The 13,295-nt window shown below is 41.6% G+C and overlaps 2 pseudogenes; both read right to left on the bottom strand.

Annotated features, from left to right (window-relative positions):
* Positions 1-1,947: 1,947 nt before the first annotated feature.
* On the bottom strand, positions 1,948-3,500 carry LOC127673202 (uncharacterized; annotated as a pseudogene).
* Positions 3,501-3,515: 15 nt separating this feature from the next.
* LOC127673201 (E3 ubiquitin-protein ligase RBBP6-like) lies at positions 3,516-12,761 on the bottom strand (annotated as a pseudogene).
* Between the last annotated feature and the right edge of the window lie 534 nt (positions 12,762-13,295).

Here is a 13,295-nt window from a genome sequence, read left to right as displayed (position 1 = left end):
TCAGTCTTGCCTCAAGAAATGTTATACTTTGGTTGTCAAGGTGAACCAGGTGTTCTCAGACTGCTCTGTTTTGGAGCAAAGATGGTGTGTGTGGGGTCACTCCCTCTGTTGATTCTCACATAGGACACAGCCCCCACGACCGACCTGCTTGCAGATAAACTGCCTATGTTCTCAGGTTCTGGGCACAGGCAGACCCATGGAGACTTGAACCCCCAGATATCTTAAGCTCACGAAATACAGTACCTAGTGATGCTTTTCTGCCCTGGCAGGCCACAAAGATGGCCATGGGGAGTTGCTCACTCTGCTGCTTTCCAGGCAGGACACAGGCCCAACTACCTACCAGCTGAGAGATGAACCACCTGTATGCTCAGGTCCTGGATGCAGGCAGACCTCTGGTGGTTTGCACCCCAAGAGATCTTAAGCTGGGAGTGATACAGTACCTAGTGATGCTTTTCTGCCCTGACAAGCAATGAATATGGCCGCGGGGATACTTTTCTTCTGCTGCTCTCCAGGCAGGACACAGGCCCCATGGCCAGTGTACTGGCAGACAGAACTGCCTATGGCACAGTTCCTGAGTGCAGCCAGACCCCTGGTGGTTTTCACCTCCAGAGATCTAAAGCTCAGTTGCTACAGTACCTAGTGAAGCTCTTCTGCCCTGGCAGGCAGCGGATATGGCCAAGGGGATTCTCTCCCTCTGCTGCTTTCCAGGCAGGACACAGGCCTCACACCCGGTGGACTGGCAGATGAACCGCCTATCTGCTCATTTTCTGGGTACAGGCAGACCCCAGGCAGTTTGCACCCACAGAGACCTAAAGCTCGGGGTGATATAGTACCTAGTGAAGCTCTTCTGCCCCAGCAGGCAGCGAATATGGCCGTGGGGAATCTCTCCCTCTGCTGCTCTCCAGGCAGGACACAGGCCCCATACCAGGAAGTCTGGCAGATGAACCTCCTATGTGTTCATTTCCTGAGAGCAGGCAGACCACTGACAGTTTTCACCCCCAGAGATTTAAAGCTCAGGGTGATACAGTACCTAATGAAGCTCTTCTGCCCCAGCAGGCAGCGAATATGGCTGTGGGGATTATCTCCCTCTGCTGTTCTCCAGGGAGGACAAAGGACCCACACCCGGTCTCAATTGTCATTAAATCTTAATGACCTTCACTTAATATGCTTTAATTGTCACCCTAAATATTGTAAGTATTTAGAATAAAAGTCACAATAGAATTATTGCTGCCTTCTGAAACCTGAAATGATACCTCTCTATTAAGCAGTTCTATACTAGCTCTGAGCAGCTTACTGGTAAAGCAGAGCTGCCTAGTCATATCAAGATTTTCTAGTCAAAGCACAAAGGAAATTCATAAGAGTTGCCCTATTGCTTTCTGAGAAAAAAAATTGCTGTGTATTTCACGTTTAAGTTGTTATACTATACAAAATAACTTTTGGAGTCTCTTTTTACTTACCGAGTAATTGGGTAATATCTAATTTAGCATTTGAGTTCTAACATTATGTAACTTTAGCTAGGTTCTGGTGGTTATAGAATGTTTCCCTAGTCATCTTAATTTGTTCCCTTTTCTGACTGCATCCTGTAAACAAAAATGGCAAGGAAACTTTATCCTGATTTTTTTCTTTCTTAATTTGTGACTATTCTATTCTATTATGTGATAATATCATAGTAAACGTAAAAAATGTTAAAAAATATTAGGGGAAAACTTTACATAATGGATTGGATGAGGAACTAGGGGCCAGTGGGACTTATGGGGTAGTGATTAGAATATAAATGAATAATATAATGAAATAAAATAATTTTATAGTAACTATTTTCTCCTTTTATTTAATGAGAACATAATCTAACAATGAAGAATTATTATTTACAGTAACTTTGAAACAACTCCTCTATATAACCGACAGTGGTACAAAACTTCTAAAGATAGCCCTAGTGTATTTCCCCAATTAGTGAGATGAATCGTGTATATAACACACTTCTTCATGACTGTAAAGGCCTGGAATGCTCAAGGAGCTGAGAGATGTAACTTGGAGTTGGAATGGAATTCAGAGTAAGCCAGTCCTCTAATTTGTCAAAGTCTTCAAGGATTGTTTGTCAGAGTTCCTCTGCAGATGGACCTGAACTTTGAGACTCCACTGGGCTGTGGGTGGCAGTTTCCAGGCCATCTGGGGTTTCAATCACTGCTAGATCAGTCTGGGCTTCAAATGATGCTGATTGACCAGAATCCCAAGTTGTAATGAGAGCATAGCCAACAAGCAGATCTTCTTGCTGACTACACCTGTCTCCATTACTGGCCTGATAATGATGCAGAGAAGATTCCTGGATACAGTTGAGTTTGGGAAGGGACACCTCAACAAATGTGCCTGAATACATGGACTCTCCATTCTCAGCAGAAACAAGAGGTATGGAACCAGAAAATGGGTTGACCCAAAAACAGCCTTAGAACTTTCATTGGCCTCTGGCAGAGCTTCTGTAATATTTTGGAGAGTCATCTGCTTGTATTTTGCTTGGCTGTTCTTAAACCAGATCTGAAAAAGTAAGAAGTCATCAGAAGAATAAATGTTTTCCACTAACTGGACAACAAGTTGATGTTTTTGAATAAAAATTGTTTGTATAGCAATGTTTCACATGTCAGAAACAAAGAAGCAGGAAGCTTAAGATGGCTAGGATATTATAATAAGGTAAAATATATATGACCAGACACCAAAAGACTGGGGAGATTGAGCCAGTGTGTCCTGTGTTTTAGCAGGAGCTCTGATGTCTAGGTTTCTGAGACCCTGCATGGAAACAACGTTATTCGATATTGGTACCTTGTTGATAGAAAATTTGCGGCCCAGAATTTGATGCGTAAATATCCACCACCTAAAACTGTGAACACTGCCCTAAATATTTAAGAATAAAATTAAAGTCCCTGGTGGGAAAGGGGAGATTGTTGCTTTTGGATTGAGTGAAAAGAGAAAGGCAGACCTTGATCTCCATCTCAGTCACACCAACTAATGCTGCTAGCTCCACACATTGATCCTGGTCTGGGGACTGGAACTTTTCAAAATGTTCTTGCAGCAGGTGCTTTTGATTTTTGGAGTACACAATGTGTTCCTTTCGCAGCTTTCTTGAAGTTGCAGGGCCAGATTGATGGTCACCATATTTATCTGACAGTGCCACAGGACCTATGAGACCATGGAAAACAGATTTCACTTATATATCTGATAATTTGGATGCCCTGAGGGTTTTCTCAAAGTAGATAATCCTGGGCCCATTACAGGATCTAGTTGCATTTGGATACCCAATTTTCTTGATTGTCCTTGGAACTCTTGCAAATGTAGGTCCCTTTCAGGGCCTGAAAGACTTGATTGCACTGGACTTGTTGGGGTCAATAGGGGATTCTGACACATTTGAAAAGGTAAGTTCCTTGCAGGCTCTTGAAGCCTTTGGGATCTGTTTTCTATGGTACATTTGAAGACAATTAGAATTTTGTGTACAAGGAGGGACCTTCGGCCATATGTGTATTCTGAACCTATTGGAATGTGTTCCCATACTGGATAATCTGGTAAAAGAAAACACATCTGAAAAGATACAGAGAGCACAGATTTACCCATCCTGCCTACTCAGCATTTGTTTTGGACTGTTATAGAGCAGGAATCAGTCAGGAGCACCATTCTTTTGACCAACTGCCTCTGTTTCCAAATCTTAAAAGTATTCTCAGTATTGTAATAAATATGCATTTAGTTCCAGTGTTAAGGAGAGCTTGTCAATCCAGGTACGAAGGCAGTTGGATGTTCTTGTCCAATGTTTATATTTTCCAGTTCCTACCCTTCTGGCTGTCAAATTTTGTTGGGGCAGACCACCAGCTATTCTGCCTTTGCCCATGAAAAATACACAGCATGAAGGCTTCACAGGAGTTCTGTGGCATGCAGGGCAACTGACTCCACACTCTAATCACATCAGAGGAGTTCTGCAAACAAGGCAACTGGACAATTGACACCAAAGACTGAAGCCATCCCAGTGGCACTGCAGCATGCAGAGCAACTGAATCAACAGTCTGCAAGCCTCCCTGCAGTTCTGCTGCACACAGGGAAAGAGAACCCACAGCCCTTAGACTTCCTTAGAGAACAGATAAACAGAGAGCAACAGCTTGAATGATCATCTGAAGATTCAACAGTATGAAGACATCCCAGGAGATTTGTCACAGCCAAAGTACCATATCTCCAGCTTCTCTGCACCTCTAAAGATCCCACAATTAAAAGGACTCCAAGAAGGCCTCCCTGAAGACCCACTGCCACCAAGGCAACAAGTCACCAGTGTACATGCCCCTCTGAAGATGCCACAGTCAGAAGATCCCACAGGTGGTCTGCTACATCCATGGCCACTGTCCTACCATGAGACCTGAATCAACCCAGGGACAAAAGAGGCATTCCCCAGGCCGAAACACGTTGACCAGGAAAGACTTGCTCCATATGGCAAGAGGCAAAAGCAAGACCATAAGAAACAGAAGCCAGTAAACTTTGGCATCATCAGAACCTACTTCTCCCACCACAGCAAGCCCTGAATATACAAATGCACCTGAAACTCAGGAAGATGACCTAAAATCTTATCTCATTAAGATAATAGAATCCCTTAAATGGGATATAAATAACTCACTTAAAGAAATATAAGAAAACATGGGTAAACAGGTAAAAGCACTTAGAGAGGAAACACATGAATCCCATAAGAAATACAGGATAATACAATCAAATGAGTGAAAGTATTTATTAAAGAATCCCAATACATAAAAATGGAAGTAGATATAATAAGTACAAATTTAGGCAACCCTGGAAATTGAAAACCTAGGAATGAGATCTGGAATAAGTTAGCATCACCAGCAGAATACAAGAGTACAAGTGAGAAAGCAGCAGTCTCAACTAACCTGGATCCCCAAGACCATTCAGAAAATAGGCAACTACCAATTAAGCATACACCAGCTGATATGAGGTCCCCAACACATACTCAGGAGAATACTGTGGGTCTGGAATACGTCAGAGAAGATGTACCTAACCCTCAAAACACTGGAGGCTTCAAGTGGGCAGGGAATTTTTGTAAGGTAGGGGGTGGTTTCAGGACATCCTTTTTCATAAGGAAGGTAGAGGTATGGATGAGGAATAGTCAGTGGGCGGATCATGAGTGGGATAAAAATGGATTGTAAAAAGATTAAATAAACTTTATTTTTAATAAAAGGAATATTATCACAATTGGAAAAAATGATCCCAGATACTCCTCCTTGCTGCATGACACCCTGTCTCAAAATAAAGAATCAAGGGACATGGAACATGACCCATTGCAATGGACCCTATTCCACTCTCATCTTCTAAACAAGAGCATTGATGGTCTAATTACTCTGGATGTCAGAAAGAACTTACACCTAAGCCAGATCACCCTGGTATTGAATTCTATATCAAGTACTTAGCCTTAATTGAATCTCCCTATCCAGGACCATCCCACAGGCTCCTCTTTCATCCTCTTGAATCCAGCAGACATTCAAACCCTATGGCCACACCTTAATATCTAATGGAAACCTGGCCAGATGGAAGACTTTTTTCTTTTCTTTTATGACAGAGGTTCTCTATATGAACTGTATGCTATGTGAGTCAAACAGAAGAGAAGGCTGAAACAGAATTCATAGAGATCAGCCTAACTGTTACTTCCCAAGCAGGGCTGGGAATAAAGGTGTGTAACAAAGAACTGACCCATCCTGTGGGATTTCCTCCTCTCTTGGGCTCCATTCAGAAAAAAACCCTTCTCTCTAGTGGCCATCTCATGAAATGTGTCTCTTTTCATGCTGCTGTCCAGAGGACATGCACATTTCTGGCTTCCTCTAACACTCTTTATTTGTCCAACTTTCTCTTATGAGACTGAGGCAGGTTCCAGGTGCGTGTCCCTGACTTCCTGGTTCTCACTATACAGACAGGCCAGGCCTCATAATCACAAAAACCCACTTGCCATTGGTTTCCGAGTCCTGGGATTAAAGATTTCGTCCATGCATCCAAAATGGTTACAGATTCTAGATGAAGGAGGGCCTGCTCAGCCAAAAACCATCCAGGATTTCACACTTTTTAGCCAGAATACCACCACTATGTCTGATCTAGGCAATCTGGAGCCTCAATTTTTCCCAAGGTCACCTGAGAACCCATTGTCAGTTCTTTCCTTTGTCCTATAGATGGGCTTCACTCTCTATTGATTCAGACTTTCTGTACAACCCAGGAGTTGACTCAATCCTGTGCCTGGAATGAACAATAGAGCACCTGGAGGTCTCTTGAAAGCTCATTCACAGACTGCTTCAATCAGGGCAAGTCACTGCTCTGCACTGTTCACATCTATGGGATAGACTTGAAACATCTACTAATTTTCAATATTTTCTCCCTGTATATAAGGCTTATTTTAGACTTCACCAATCAAACATCCATACAAGCTACAAAAAGTTACCAAAAAGCCTCCTCCATTGCCTTCCAAGCTTTCCCACATGATATCCCCTTTACATAGCCACCTTAGACATTTCACGCTACTCACCAACTCACCAGGATTGAAGAGGTTTCCTGTAACCAGCTCAGTCCTCTGTCTGTTTCAATTCTACTCAGAAGACCTGCCCTTATATATCTCTCCAAAACTGGAATTCAAAATCCCTCCCACCCTATGGCTCCTCCCACTTGCAATATTCAAATCCATTATTCTCACCCACCCTTTGATGCTACTCCAGGTGCAGCCTCATCTTATAGAACTCATGAGTTTAATTTTTTGATTTGTAATCCTGTATTTCTTTATATTTCATATTTTACTCTTATTATTTCACAGTCCAGCTGTTACTTTCCTCAAAGGTCTCCCTCCCACAATTTTTCATCACATTCCTCATTCCATGTCTCCAAGAGAATGCCTTCCACTCCAGGCCTTTGGTCTTGTTTAAATAAGTAAATGTGTGTATCCATTTCATTATTGTTTCTGTCTTGTCGTTAAGGTATAAATATGTTCTGCATGCCTTCGTTGTATAGTTTTGGCTTATAGGTTTTTGGACATGATTAAAAATGTGTAACTTTGGTAACAGAAAGTTAGCCTAAATTTGGTAACTCAAGGTTAGAGTCCTAAACAATAACATGTAGCATGAGCCAACCCAGGAAAACAGGTCTCTAAAGATACTTCTAAATTTGAATAATATTTTATATAATTCGTATCCTAGAAGCCAGACTTATATATGATAGGATTTTAAACAATGTCTCTTTATTGAGGTATTAAAAGCTACACTGCCATGCATATTATTATGAATCTGTTGCTATGTTAATAAAGTATGGTAAGATAGACTCATGAAAATATTTTGGAAAAGAACTTAATGAAATATTTATTCCGTAGTCCAAACAGCAATTAAATTGTGTATTGCAGAATATGCATATTTGGCCTATAGTATGGGAAACGTTTTAGGCAAATTTGATAATCATTACTCAAAAGACAAGTTGTTAAAATTTGCCTTAATGCATGCTTTTGTAAATGTATGCATGCAGTTGATAAAGAATGCATTTACTGTATTAATAAATCGATCATCTAAAGGGAGAGAAACATATATAATTGGATCACATGTTTATTCTCTTGAATTTCCCTCTTGCTTCACAAATGATTGAATTACATGCTATAGCCACTCTTTTTGGAATGCTGAATAATAAAGCTTTTAATTTGTAGACTGATAATCGAAATATATAGCTCATTCCTTACAAATGCTCGAAACTGATTCTTTAATTAAGATATTGCTAATTCTCAAATTATGCAATTATTAGTGCAAAAACAACTAAATTTAAGAGAATGTAGTTTTAGCCAGGCGGTGGGGGTGTATGCCTTTAATCCCAGCACTTGGGAGGCAGAGGCAGGTAGATTTCTAAATTCAAGGCCAGCTTGGTCTACAGACTTAATTCCAGGACAGGCAGAGCTACATGGAGAAACCCTGTTTCGAAAAAACTTAAATAAATAAATAAATAAATAAATAAATAAATAAATAAATATAGAGAATGCACTGTCCCTTATTTTATAGGACATTTAAGAGTTCATACTGTATTGCCTGGATTCCTTAATAAGGGCAATGTCAATCAGGTTTGCATGACAGTCAGATTATGGGCTTTACACAGGAACAGTTAGGCAATCAATCTCCTTCTTTACATCATCACCTTAGTAATAGATTAAAACAATAATTTGGTATTTCAAAAAAATATGGATGTCAAATTATAAAAACTTGTCATCGGTGGCCTCAATTTCTTTTCTTTTTTTTTTAATTGGATATATTCTTCATTTACATTTCAAATGTTACACCCTTTCCCGGGTTCCCCTTCTTCTAGAAAATCCTACATTCCCTTCCTCCAAGAAAATGGCACTCTACCCAAAGCACCCCCACCTACCCCACCTGGATTTCCCCAGACAGGTTATTGAGCCTTCATTGGACCCTCCACCCAACCCCCGATGATCGACAAGGCATTCCTCCGCCACAGTTGCTGCTGGAACCATGTGCACTATTTTGTTGACGACTTACTCCCAGGGAAACCTGGGGAGATTGGTTGGCCAACATTGTCATTCTTCCCATAGAGCTGCAAACCAATTAGGCTTCTCCAGTCCTCCTTCCAACTCCTCCATTGGGGACCTTAAACTCAGTCCAATCGTTAGTTATTAGCATCTGCCTCTGTATCTGTAATGATCTGGCAGGGTCCCTCATGAAACATACATAAGAGGCTCCTTTCAGCAGCACTTCTTGTCATCCTTAATAGTGTTGGGGTTTCGTGATTGTTTATAAGATGAATCACCAGGTAGGACAGTCTCTGAGTGGCCTTTCCTTCAGTCTCTGCACCACACTTTGTCTCTACAATTGCCCCTATGAGTATTTGTTCCCTTTCTCAAAACATCCAAAGCACTTTGGTCTTCCTTCTTCTGGAGCTTCTTAAGGTCTTTCTGTTGTATATTGTTCATTCTGACATTTGGGCAGATATCCACTTATCAGTGATTGCATACCATGTGTGTTCTTTGTGATTGTGTTACCTTACTTTGGCTGACATTTTCTAGTTGCATCCACTTGCCTAAAAAATTCATGAATTAATTGTATTTAATAGCTGAGTAGCACTCCATTATATATACCACATTTTCTGTATCCATTCCTTTGTTCAAGGACATCTAGGTTCTTTCCCGATACTGGCTGTTATAAATAAAACTGCTATGAACATAGTGGAGCATGAGTCCTTATAATATCGAACAGCATCTTCTTGGTATATGCCCAGGAGTGGTATAGCTATTACTCAGGTAGTACTATGTCGAATTTTCTGAGTACCCAACAAACTGATTTCCAAAGTGGTTTTACCAGCTCGCAATAACACCAGCAATGGAGGTGTGTTCCTCTTTCACAACATCCTTGCCTACATCTGCTGTCCTATGTGTTTTTCATCTTAGCCATTCTCACTGTTGTGAAGTGTAATCTCAGGGTTATTTTGATTTGCATTTCACTGATGACTGAGGCTCTTGAACATTTCTTTAGATGCTTCTCACCCATTCACATTTCCCCATTTGAGAATTCCCTGAGTGTTCTTTGGTGATAGGGTTAGCTCATTCAGGATGATAGCCTCCAGTTCCATTCATTTATTTATAAATTTCATGAATTCATTATTTTTAATGGCTAAATAGTACCCCATTGTGTATATAGCCACATTTCTGTGTTTATTCCTTCATGAGGGATATCTAGCTTCTTTCTAGATTCTGGCTATTATAAATGAGGCTGCCATGAACATAGTGGAGCATGTGTCCTTACTGCATGCTGGGGGGATCCTTTGGGTTTATGCCCAGGAGTGGTATAGCCAAGGCCTCCGGAAGTGTCATGCCCCGTTTTCTGAGGAATGGCCAGACTGATTTCCAGAGTGGTTGTACAAGCTTTCAATCACAACAGCAGTGGAGGAGTGTTAATCTTTCAACACATCCTAACCAACACCTGCTGTCTCCAGAGATTTTCAGGTTAGCCATTCTGACTGGTGTGAGGTGAAATCTCAAAGTGCACCCCCACCCATCCATTCTCATTCTCCCACCCTGGCATTCCCTTACACTGGAGAATGGAATACTCTCTTGCCTGAGAGTCTCTCCTCCTACTGATGTCCAGCATGCGATTATTTCCTTTTCTGTTCCCAGGAACATTCTCACCGTCCTTCTCTCTTGATTTAGGATTATCTTTTGGATTGTGATTGTCTCTTCTTGAAAGCTTATCTGGATAGTTATCACCTAGATGTTTATTTCTATGATTTGTCCAGTAGCATAGTCTTCTCTGTGCCCTCTTGTGAAGGGTGAATTTCTGATATTGAGGAAGGTAAAAGTCTCTCTGGAGAAAAGACCTCTCTGTTTGCAGAGGATCTATACTTCACACCCATTGCATACCGTTTGGTACTTGTCATACTACTCATGGTATTTCCTCTCTCATTCCTGGTGGTATTATTTCTCTGTACAAAGAGAGTCTGTAAAGCTGACACTCTGTCCACAATACTCTTTGATGTCATGAGGGGATGTGTTGTGCCTGTATCTAGGAAAAACAATCACGCTCTTTTTCTCCTTGAGGTACTTTGCTTTTAGTGGGAGACTGTCCACTAAATGCTTGAGAAGATCTAGACACTGAGTGGAATGGACGATATAGAGGTGACCTTGACCTAGATCTGTGGTATCCATGAGTTCTGGACCGTGAACAGTAATTGATGCTCTCCTCTTTCCCCTTCCTGGGGTATGGGGGTGATCTTGAATAGGAGCGAGAATGTGAGCATCTGAAGGACCTAGAGCAAGAATTCGAGCCTGTTGAGCCAGACCTTGACTTTGCATACATGTGTGAACTTCTTAAATATGATGACCCACTATAGGGATATTTAGACTCTTCCTTTAGTAGCCCTTGCACTCTATAGAATTATTCTCTGTTCAAAGGAGGTGCCTGATTTGTAGGGACCATATTTGAATGGGGAGTCTGCACTCCTGATGTATTGGCAGGAGCTGGGGGAAACCCTGGAGGAGGCACACTATATCCTGCTTGTAGAGGCTGACTAGGAGGAAACTGAAGAGAAAACTTTAGGTGAGGTACACCTGGAGGAAGAGGTAGTGTCTGTGGAGGAGGCAGGTACAATGGAGCTGGTGGAACAGGCAAAAAGCCTGGGGTTGCTGCTAGTGATGGGCCTTGAGTTATCTGTGATCTTTCACTGTGGTGTTTCCTTCTGTTTATATGTCTGTAAAAGCTTCTTTCTCCTCTTCTAATTTGCTTTGGTGGAGAAACTAGGTACACAAGCTTGTTGGAATGTCCCCAACCTGGTCGACCAAGACCTGAACCAGTCTTTATTCTTACTGGACCAGATGAAAGGACTGGCACCTGGTAAATCTTTTCTTCCACAATAGCAGTTGAAGAGGCACCCTTTGAAAGCTCTGATATAAGTGCAGGAGCTGGTAATGATTTACTATCAGAATCCAGAAAGGGTTCATCTAATTTTTCTGCATGGACTGGTGTTGATAGTGTTGCAGTCATATCAGGTACTGGAGCTGGGACAGAAGATGCATTTCCAGGCACAGAAGGAGCCAAGGAAGATGGATTTGAAGTTAATGAAGATATGGAACGAGTTGAGCGAGCTGCGGAAGATGTCACTGGAATCAGAGGATCCTGCTGTTCTGATATGGGATACCCCATCCTAGGCTGCAGGTTCTGTTGAAAGAGTGGCCTTTGTGGTGGAATTGGGGGTGTGGGTGGAGGTAAGCGTTTTCGTAGTCTTCTTGGATAGCCAGTTCCATTTTGAAAGTTATTAACAGCCTGTCTTAAAGACTTGTTGGCAACTAAAGTATCAGGAGAAACATCATTTTGCTGACATGTTGGACATGTATGTTCATCTGACTCCAGGAGTGTTGTTCTTACACATTCATCACAGTAACTGTTTCCACAGCAAGGGATGAGCACTGCATCACTCATAATGTCTTTGCAGATGAGGCACAAGAACTCCTCTGGGATAGGACCACCTTGTTCTGAAGGTGATGATGTTTCCTCTGATAAGAAGGGTGGTTTCTCTTTCTTCCCAATTGCTTAGGCCTCTGCATGTATAGTTGGTATTACATATTTCCCAGTGTTTGTAAGCATTGCTCCTTTCATGTTAGGATCGTTCACTTCCATCAAAAAACTCCTAGGAATTCCACTGCACTTTTTGATCCTGCGACCAGATTCCAAGTTCGTGTCCCTATTTGCTGGGCAATTCTTAATATAATGACCAGGTTTACGACAATGAAGGCAGATATAAGATGGAGTTGGTAGACCTGCCAGGGTTTTCCTCATGTAATTGACTGGGTCATATTTACAGGCAGATTGCAGCATCATTGCTTTGATTTTGTCTTCCTCAGAAGCATTGGCTTCAGCCAGATTGGCAGTCTTTGTAAGCTGGGCCAGAGAAATAGATTCAGAAGAGTCATCAATTGCTTTTCTAGTTGTCATCCCTGGTTCAGTTTTCTGTTGAACAGAGTTCTTGCTTTTAGACTTAACACCTTTGCTAGGAATTCTTCTGACAATCACCGATGAATATTTAGGAATGAGCGCATTATCATCAGTATATTCTTCATTGGTCTCTGCGTTGATGATCTGTAGATCACTATTGGCAGCTTTCAGCTTTTCTCTCCACATAATCTGCTTCTTTAAGTTGCACAGGGAGATATGGAACCCATCAAATTTGATGATGTCGTAGGTGAGTTTAAAGGAAAATTTATAGTACACACAGGACATTGTGGCAAAGGATTCCTTGTGCTAGTTACCAATCTGACCACTGATTTTGACAAATTCTGGAGCCCGGTCTTCTGGGATGGAAGGAACTCAGGTCTACCAAAGAGGCTGAAAGAGAATAAACGATTTGCTGGGTCACTATAGATGAAATTCCTGAACCTATTTCCATATTTAAGACCACACCTAGCATATTGGTGCCTCAGTGCTGGGGACTGATTCAACCTCAGCAGATTCACTCAGTTTGATGGCTGATTCAACCCTCTCTCTACACACCATAGTTAATTCCTATAGGAAAGCCAACCCCTGATCCATAGGCCACGCCCTGCCCTTGACAGAATCTAATCAGAGGAGGGATTTGTGTCTCTGGGAAACAGGCATTTAATATGATATGCTTGAGCTCTTCTGTCTCCCTTGGAGACTTTGTTTCCTGGATTTACAGACACACTGAGGAGTAAGCATTAAGTTATCACAGAAATGTCCTCTTTTCATAGACATTTGTTTTTTACCCTTTTGCTTTAGTGGCATCTGATTCACAAA

This window comes from Apodemus sylvaticus, chromosome 22 (genome assembly GCF_947179515.1).
Source record: "Apodemus sylvaticus chromosome 22, mApoSyl1.1, whole genome shotgun sequence".
Classification (NCBI taxonomy): domain Eukaryota; kingdom Metazoa; phylum Chordata; class Mammalia; order Rodentia; family Muridae; genus Apodemus; species Apodemus sylvaticus.
The sequence above is the reverse complement of the archived record's forward strand: the minus strand, read 5'-3'. Positions and strand labels throughout refer to the sequence as shown.